The sequence below is a fragment of the Lipotes vexillifer genome, unplaced genomic scaffold (assembly GCF_000442215.2).
Source record: "Lipotes vexillifer unplaced genomic scaffold, Lipotes_vexillifer_v1.1 scaffold48, whole genome shotgun sequence".
Lineage (NCBI taxonomy): Eukaryota > Metazoa > Chordata > Mammalia > Artiodactyla > Lipotidae > Lipotes > Lipotes vexillifer.
Genome location: NW_006780801.1, coordinates 389032 through 398241, shown reverse-complemented (window position 1 = coordinate 398241; position 9210 = coordinate 389032).

Below are 9210 nucleotides of genomic sequence, written 5' to 3'. Positions count from 1 at the left end.
GGAAAGAGAAAGAGAGAAAGAAAAGCAAATGTGACAATGTTAATATTTGGGGAACTTGGATAAAGATTATAGGGAATTCTTTGTACTGTTCTTTCACCATTTCAATAAGTCTGAAATTATGTCAAAGTAAAAAGGTTAAAGAAAAGAATAAAACAGAGTAAATAGTAGGAGGGTACAGAAAAAATGCTGAGCATTAAACTCACCAACCTCGGGTTAGTTTTATTCAGGAAATCCAGGGCCCTGGCACCTCTTTCAGAATCTTGTTCCACTAGTCACCACTAATGAGATCTCAAGCGTGACCTGTAGCAAATTTACCCACCTCACCAATTTATCACTTAGGAACTTTTCAGAACTATGTAACTCTTAGCTCCTAGCACTATAATAGGAAACATTTTCTCAATTTTGTGACAGAACAATATGCAACTAAATTTCTAAAAATGACTGAGAAGTTATCATCATATTTGATTTGCAAATGTGGAAATGCATTATGCAATACATATTTAGCAAATTCAACAAATCAAATTCAAGCAAATTCAATTATAAATGTTATTTATAAAGGCAGAAAATATTTGTAAGTCACTCAATATAATAAACAACAAAAAGTATAATATATACAAGGAGAAATCAACCATGCCTAAAAATTAGAGAAGCTCTTCATAACTTATAATCAGCCTTTTGATGTTAAAAACAATTATATTGAGCTTCAATGGAAGAGAAGCTGTATTGTTTCTGTGAACTATCAGAAAGGGAAATGCCTCAGTAAATTATAAAAACAAAATTAAAAGCAACTACTTATATCTACATTTATTTTCTACATTTAGAAATAAACTACATTTATTTTCATATCTTTCTATTTGTCATTTCTATAAATTCTCTATTCCAAGTTTATGTACCCATTGGTATTATGGAATGGATAATCTCTTAAATGTGTATTCCTCACCACTATAATGGTGTTACAGATTTCTTTTTGTCTAGTTTACCTTGTAATTCAAACTGTCTCCACTTACTAAATTGATAGGAAAAGCAAAATGTTGAGTGTCAAAAAAAAGACAAAACTACAACTTGTACTATTTTCCATTTCTTATAATCCTATTATCCTTTTGCCAAATTTTCTTTCAGTACTGTAATACTAGCTTCATTAATGGCATTAGCCAAAGAAATTCTAAAAGTATACAAACAATAATAGTTATAAAATAGTAATAGCTAATGTGTCATGAGAACTTGCTACATATCATGCACCATATTATGCACTTAGACATTTATTTCTTACAACAATTCCAAGAGTCTTATTATTTCCAGTTTATAAATGAGCTAACTGAAGCTCAGAAAGATTAACTTTTCCAAGGACACAAAGCTAGTAAATGGGTGGATTAGCATAAATCTAAGACTGTCTGATTTCAAAAGTCTAGAAAAAGCATTTATAACAACAGTATTTCTCAACCTGGATTCATCATCTGAGCTACAGAATACAAGAAAAAAATTATTTGAATGACCATTTCCTGAATTTTCCCAAGAAAAGTTAATTCATTAGCCTCTATTCATTAGTGATTGGTATATTCTGGATAACGTGCCATGCACTGTACATTGATTCACTTAATACTCAAAGCCACCTGAGGGAAACATGGCCATCTCAAGTTTCCATGCTGGGAACTTGATACTCAGAATGGAGAGTGAATTGACTGAGTTCATGTAGACACTAAGTGGTGATAAGAGAACAAATAACAAACATGTTATTTTAGTTGATCCTGATGTACTAGTTAGAACTTACTGACAAGTGGAACTCCAGTTAATGAATGGGTTATTTACATCATTTGTTTTCAAATTTGACTGTACAATGTACCTGAATTCCACCCCAAAAAATTCTAATATGATTGAGCTGGGGGAGTCCCAGGGCATCAAGATTTTGAAAGCTCCTCAGATGACTCTAAGCTACAGAAAGCAAAAAGGTTACCTGATTGGTACATGATGCTATCTCTAAATCAGCCAAGCCAGGAAAATGTATAAACTTTTACCACAAAGAACTATTTCCTACCTACTTTTCATATAATAGCATATGATCTCCATCAGGAAGTCTGTCTTCAGAAGGAAAGTCAGTTGTTGTAATGTAGGTTATCTAGTAATTTGCTGTATTGATCATTATCATCATCATTACTTTATCAACAGAAGGCTTAGCTTTGCAAAATCTGAGAGGTAAGAGACAGACCAAGCACACATTGAAATTACCTGAAAAGTCCTGACACAGGGGACTGTGGGAAATAGTATAGATTAAAAGAATCAGAAATTGAAAGATCACTCACCTTACAGATAAACTAACAGAAAAATGCAATGAATGGGCCATGACTTCATAAATGAATATTGATGCTCCCACCAGTAATGAAGCACCACCACTATAGGAAAAAACAGTTTTTGTTTGTGTGGCCCTCTATGGTTGGATCTATTTTTTCATCTTTGCTTCTCTTTCCTCCCTCACCCAAAGCTTATACAGAAGAAAGCAGATGGACAAATAAGCCACTCTCAAAGAAAAATAACTTAAAAGGAGAAATGAGAAAATCATTGGTATCAAGGATACCATACACATTCTTACTCTTACACTTATTAGTTATGTGACATTTGACAATCTTGAGCAAGAACAAAGCTGGAGGTATCACACTTCCTGATTTCAAACTAAATCACAAAGCTACAGTGATCAAAACAGTGTGGTATTGACATAAAAACAAACACATAGATCAATGGAACAGAATAGAGTGTCCAGAAATAACCCACTCATAAATGGTCAGTTGATTTTTGTCAAAGGAGCCAAGAATATACAGTGGAGAAAGGATAGTCTCTCCAATAAATGATGTTGGTAAAGTTGGACCCCTATCTTACACAATAGACAAAAATAACTCACAATGGATTAAAGACTTGAATGTAAGACCTGAAACTGTAAAACTCCTAGAAGGAAACATAGGTGATAGACTCCTTGACATTGATTTTGGCAATGATTTTTTAAATTTGGTAACAAAAGCAAAAATAAAGAAGCAGGACACCATCAAACTAAAAAGCTTATGCTCAGCAAAGGAAATTATTAACTAAATGAGAAGGCAAACTATGGAATGAGAGGGAATATTTTCAAACCACATATCTGGTAAGGTGTTAATATCTAAAATATATAAGGAACCCGTACAACTTAATAGTAAAAAACCAAAATAACTTAATTGAAGAATGGGCTAAGGATCTGAATAGACATTTTTCCAAAGAAGACATACAAATGGCCAATAGGTACATGAAAATTGCTCAACATCATCAATCATCTGGGAAATGCAAATCAAACTCACAATCAGATAGCACCTTACACCTGTTGGGACAGTCCTTATCAAAAAGACAAGAGATAAATGCTGGTGAGGATATGGAGAAAAGGGAACCCTTGTGCACAGTTGACTAGAATGTAATCTGGTACAGCCACTATGGAAAACAGTATGTAGGTTTCTCAAGAAATTAAAAATAGAACTACCATATTATCCAGCAATCCCATTCTGGGTATATATCAAAGGAAACAAAACCATTATCTCAAAGAGATATTTGTACTCCCATGTTGCTTGAAGTATTATTCACAGTAGCCACCATCTGAAAACAACCTAAAAGTGTCTATCAGTGGATGAATGTATTAAGAAACTGTGATACACCACACACACACACACACAAATGAAATATTATTTAACCTCAAAGCAGAAGGAAATCCTGTCATTTGTGGTAACATGGATAAACCTGGAGGGCATTATGCTAAGTGCAATAAATTAGGGAATGAAAAATATTGTATGGTATCACTTATACATGAAAGAAAATTATTGTATGGTATCACTTATACATGAAATATTTTTAAAAAGTCAAATTTATAGAAGTGGAAAGTAGAGAAAATAGGGAGAAGTTAGTAAAGGGGTGCAAGGTTTGTTATGGGTTGAATAAGGAACACTGTGTTGTAGCACTGAAATTTGCTAAGAAAGTAGAAATAAATGTTCTCACCAAGTGAGGGGAAGTATATATGTGAGGTGATGGATGTGTTAACATGATGGGGGAAGCCTTTTCACAATGTGTACACATATCAAATCATCACTTTTTATTCTTTAAATATATTACAACTTTGTTAATTATACCTTGATAAAGCTGGAAAAAAAGGTTGTATGAAGACAGGAATTTTATTTGCTGCTTTAGACCTTATTTTTATAATACTGCCTGGAACATGGGAGAAATTACTATTCTTTTTCCATTTCTCCAGTTGTAGTTTGTCATCATCTCTAGGTTCCCTGCACTTAATTTTCTCTTACTCTGCTTTTATTTTTGACCAACTATCTTTCTTTTTGAGATTTCTGTTCTATTTTGTTTACTACTTTCTGGCTTGGGGTAATTTGCGAAAATAAAATCCTTTCTGAGTTTTTATCTGCTTTGCTTTATGTCTTCATTCACTGACATTGTCTTGCATTTTAATTTGAATACTATGGTTACTGCAGAAATGTTCATTTTACTTTAATTTTCCTAGTTAAAAAATATTAAGCAGCAAATTTTCAATACTAAGTATATCCTTGTTGTTTTTATATACTGTAGAGGATACAAAAACATTTTAAGAAAAAGCTTTCTTCATTGAGCTAAAAATATAGTTGGGCAGAAATAATTCCAGAAGAAATACAAAAATATATACCTCAAAGTGGTAGTTCTGTTATTACACACAACATAGGTTGAGAAGAGAAAGATTGGTGTAGGCTGATTTAGTTTCTCTTTGCCTTTGAGGTAAAGACATATTTTTCTCCTTACTCAGCCTTCTCTTTTATACAAAAGAGAATTTTGCTGCCATTTTTTTGGTTTAAAATTATTATTATAGAAAATTGAAATATTTATAAAAGAAGAAAAATACTATAGTGAACCTCAAGGACCCATCACCTAATTTTTGGTTTTCTTTTTTAACATTTCTATTGGAGTATAATTGCTTTACAATGGTGTGTTAGTTTCTGCTGTATAACAAAGTGAATCAACTATACATATACATGTATCCCCATATCTCCTCCCTCTTGCATCTCCCTCCCACCCTCCCTATCCCACCCCTCTAGGTGGTCACAAAGCACCGAGCTGATCTCCCTGTGCTATGCGGCTGCTTCCCACTAGCTATCTATTTTACATTTGGTAGTGTATATATGTCCATGCGACTCTCTCACTTCGTCCCAGCTTACCCTTCCCCCTCCCCATGTCCTCGGCTCCATTCTTTAGTAGGTCTGTGTCTTTATTCCTGTCAGGACCCTAGGTTCTTCAGAACCTTTTTTTTTTTTTTTTTAGATTCCATATATATGTGTTAGCATACAGTATTTGTTTTTGTCTTTCTGACTTACTTCACTCTGTTTGACAGTCTCTAGGTCCATCCACCTCACTACAAATAACTCAGTTTCATTTCTTTTTATGGCTGAGTAATATTCCATTGTATATATATGCCACATCTTCTTTATCCATTCATCTGTCAATGGACACAGGTTGCTTCCATGTCCTGGCTATTGTAAATAGAGCTGCAATGAACATTGTGGCGCATGACTTTTTGAATTATGTTTTTCTCAGTGTATATACCCAGCAGTGGGATTGCTGGGTCATATGGTAGCTCTATTTTTAGTTTTTTAAGGAACCTCCATACTGTTCTCCATAGTGGCTCTATGAATTTACATTCCCACCAACAGTGCCAGAGGGTTCTCTTTTCTCCACACCCTCTTAGGCATTTATTGTTTGTAGATTTTTTGATGATGGCCATTCTGACTGGTGTGAGGTGATACCTCATTGTAGTTTTGATTTGCATTTCTCTAATGATTAGTGATGCTGAGCATCCTTTCATGTGTTTGTTGGCAATCTGTATAACTTCTTTGCAGATATGTCTATTTTGGTCTTCTGCCCATTTTTGGATTGCGTTGTTTGTTTTTTTGATATTGAGCCGCATGAGCTGCTTGTATATTTTGGAGATTAATCCTCTGTCAGTTGCTTCATTTGCAAATATTTTCTCCCATTCTGAGGGTTGTCTTTTCGTCTTGGTTATGGTTTCCTTTGCTGTGCAAAAGCTTTTAAGTTTCATTAGGTCCTAGTTATTTTTGTTTTTATTTCCATTTCTCTAGGAGGTGGATCAAAAAGGATCTTGCTGTGATTTATGCCATAGAGTGTCCTGCCTATGTTTTCCTCTAAGAGTTTTATAATGTCTGGCCTTACCTTTAGGTCTTTAATCCATTTTGAGTGTGTTTATGTATATGGTGTTAGGGAGTGTTCTAATTTCATTCTTTTTCATGTAGCTGTCCAGTTTTCCCAGCACCACTTATTGAAGAGGCTGTCCTTTCTCCGTTGTATATTCTTGCCTCCTTTGTCAAAGATAAGGTGACCATATGTGTGTGGGTTTATCTCTGGGATTTCTCTCCTGTTCCGTTGATCTATATTTCTGTTTTCGTGCCAGTACCATACTGTCTGGATTACTGTAGCTTTGCAGTATTGTCAGAAGTCAGGGAGCCTGATTCCTCCAGCTCCATTTCTCTTTCTCAGTATTGCTTTGGCTATTCAGGGTCTTTTGTGTTTCCATAGAAATTGTGAAATTTTTTGTTCTAGTTCTATGAAAAATGCCATTGGTAGTTTGATAGGGATTGCATTGAATCTGTAGATTGCTTTCGGTAGAATACGCATTTTCACAGTGTTGATTCTTCCAGTCCAAGAACGTGGTATATCTCTCCATCTGTTTGTACCATCCTTAATTTCTTTCATCAGTGTCTTATAGTTTTCTGCCAACAGATCTTTTGTCTCCTTAGGTAGGTTTATTCCTAGGTATTTTATTCTTTTTGTTGCAGTGGTAAATGGGAATGTTTCCTTAATTTCTCTTTCAGATTTTTCATGATTATTGTATAGGAATGCAAGGGAGTTCTGTGCATTAATTTTGTATCCTGTCACTTTACCAAATTCATTGATTAGCTGTAGTAGTTTTCTGGTAGCATCTTTAAGATTCTCTATGTATAGCATCATGCCATCTGTAAACAGTGACAGTTTTTTACTTCTTCTTTTCCATTTGTATTCCTTTTATTTCTTTTTCTTTTCTGATTGCTGTGGCTAGGACTTCCAAAACTATGTTGAATAATAATAAATAGTGACGAGAGTGGGCAACCTTGTCTTGTTCCTGATCTTAATGGAAATAGTTTCAGTTTTTCACCATCCATCACCTAGTTTCAACAATTGTTGCCTCAACACCAATCTTTTTTCATTTATATCTGCTCCTAACTCCTCCCCCATCCCCTTACTTTACCATTGTGAAGCCAATTCCAAATACCAAATGATTTTATTTGTAAATATGTCACTGTGAATCACTAAACAAATGGACCATTTAAAAACATTGCAACAATGTTAATATCATCAGAATATACTCAGTATTCATATTGTCCCAGTTTTCTTTTTTTTTAGTTTTTTTTTTTACCTAAATCAAAATATAAAAAAGTTCTTTATATTTGCAATTAATATCTCTTTAAGAGTATTCTTTGTTGACACATGTTGAGTTTCTAAAGTTAGAAATTTATTTCTTTAATTGTAAAATCTTTTGTCTAAGCTTAGGCTGGAGAAATATTTGATGTCAGCTATAACACTAGGAAGAAAATTGAGATATCAGAGGGTAATTTCTGTGAGAAATGATTCCTGCTTCATTGGCTTGAGGATGAGAGCTTGAACTAAGCAGCCTAGAACTTCCTACTAATCAATCACTCTCTCATACATGGTAGTGGTCACCCTGATTGTGTTACCTCTAAGTGTGCATAGCCCCCTACCTAAAGTAATAATGAGTGATTTTCATGTCATAGTAATTCTTGGGCTGCCTTTTAATCAACATGGACTGTTATTCAATAGGAAGATAGTTATTCTATGTAAATGTTACTATTTATTCAATTTCTGCTGCCATAGCCTCATGTGATTTTTTTTTCTGTAATGAAAAGAAGTGTAGCACACTGTAACAGTAGTGATTGGAAATAACTCTTGAAATGTCAAGGAGTTTTTCTTTAAACAATAATTAGCAGATTAAATGCCAACAAGTACATTTAATAACCATGATATTTTGCATTTGGACCACAGCCAACATCATCAGTAAATGTAGTCCCTTAACGATCACATAGCATTCTGATCTTGTTATTTGTTAAGGTATATTTTCATTATTCAACAGAAACCTTGACTATATAAGGTATGTATAGTGAGTCTTAAATGTTACACTGTACAGAGTTTACTAAATTACAGGAAAGTATTTGAGAGTAAATTCCATGTCATTTTAGCTTTTCCCTTAAATTTTCTGATATAATTTTATAGCCCTACCATCAATATTCAAGCTTTCTGAATTCATATACAATGGTTTAGAAAATATTAACAGTAAATAGTTAATCCAATGAATATTTATGTAATGCCTATTTATATGCCAGGTACTATTCTAGGGAGTAGGTATAAAGTATAAAGCAGAGACTAGAACAAAAAAATCCCTGCCTTCATAGACCCTCCTTTAAATAACCCTCACAAAAGGAAATAGGAAGAAGGAAGAGTTCTCATTTCTGGAAAACAAATATGAGTGTATTTATTAAATATCCAATATGTTACAGGCACTGTGCTAAGTAGCAGGGACAACAAAAGGAGTTGGAAACATTCCTTCCCTCCAGAATGATGTGAGAAGGCAATAGAGCATAGTCAGTCAAGTAGCAGACTAGGCAAAATAAAATCACGAGAAGACTAAAAGCAACACTGGCAGATGAGAATATTAGTGGGAGATGATAATGAAAGAGAAGGAAATAGAACATGAGAGGATATGAATATGGAATTTTCCCACCTTATTTTGATGATAGATTCTTGGACAAAGAGATAAAATTGATTTTAGATTTTAGTTTGCCATAGATTGAACTATATGACAAGCTGTTAAGAGTAACAACTTCAGGGGCTTCCCTGGTGGCGCAGTGGTTGAGAATCTGCCTGCTAATGCAGGAGACACGGGTTCGAGCCCTGGTCTGGGAGGATCCCACATGCCGCGGAGCAACTAGGCCCGTGAGCCACAACTACTGAGCCTGCGCGTCTGGAGCCTGTGCTTCGCAACAAGAGAGGCTGCGATAGTGAGAGGCCCGTGCACCGCAATGAAGAGTGGCCCCCGCTTGCCACAACTAGAGAAAGCCCTTGCACAGAAACGAAAACCCAACACAGCAAAAATAAATAAAT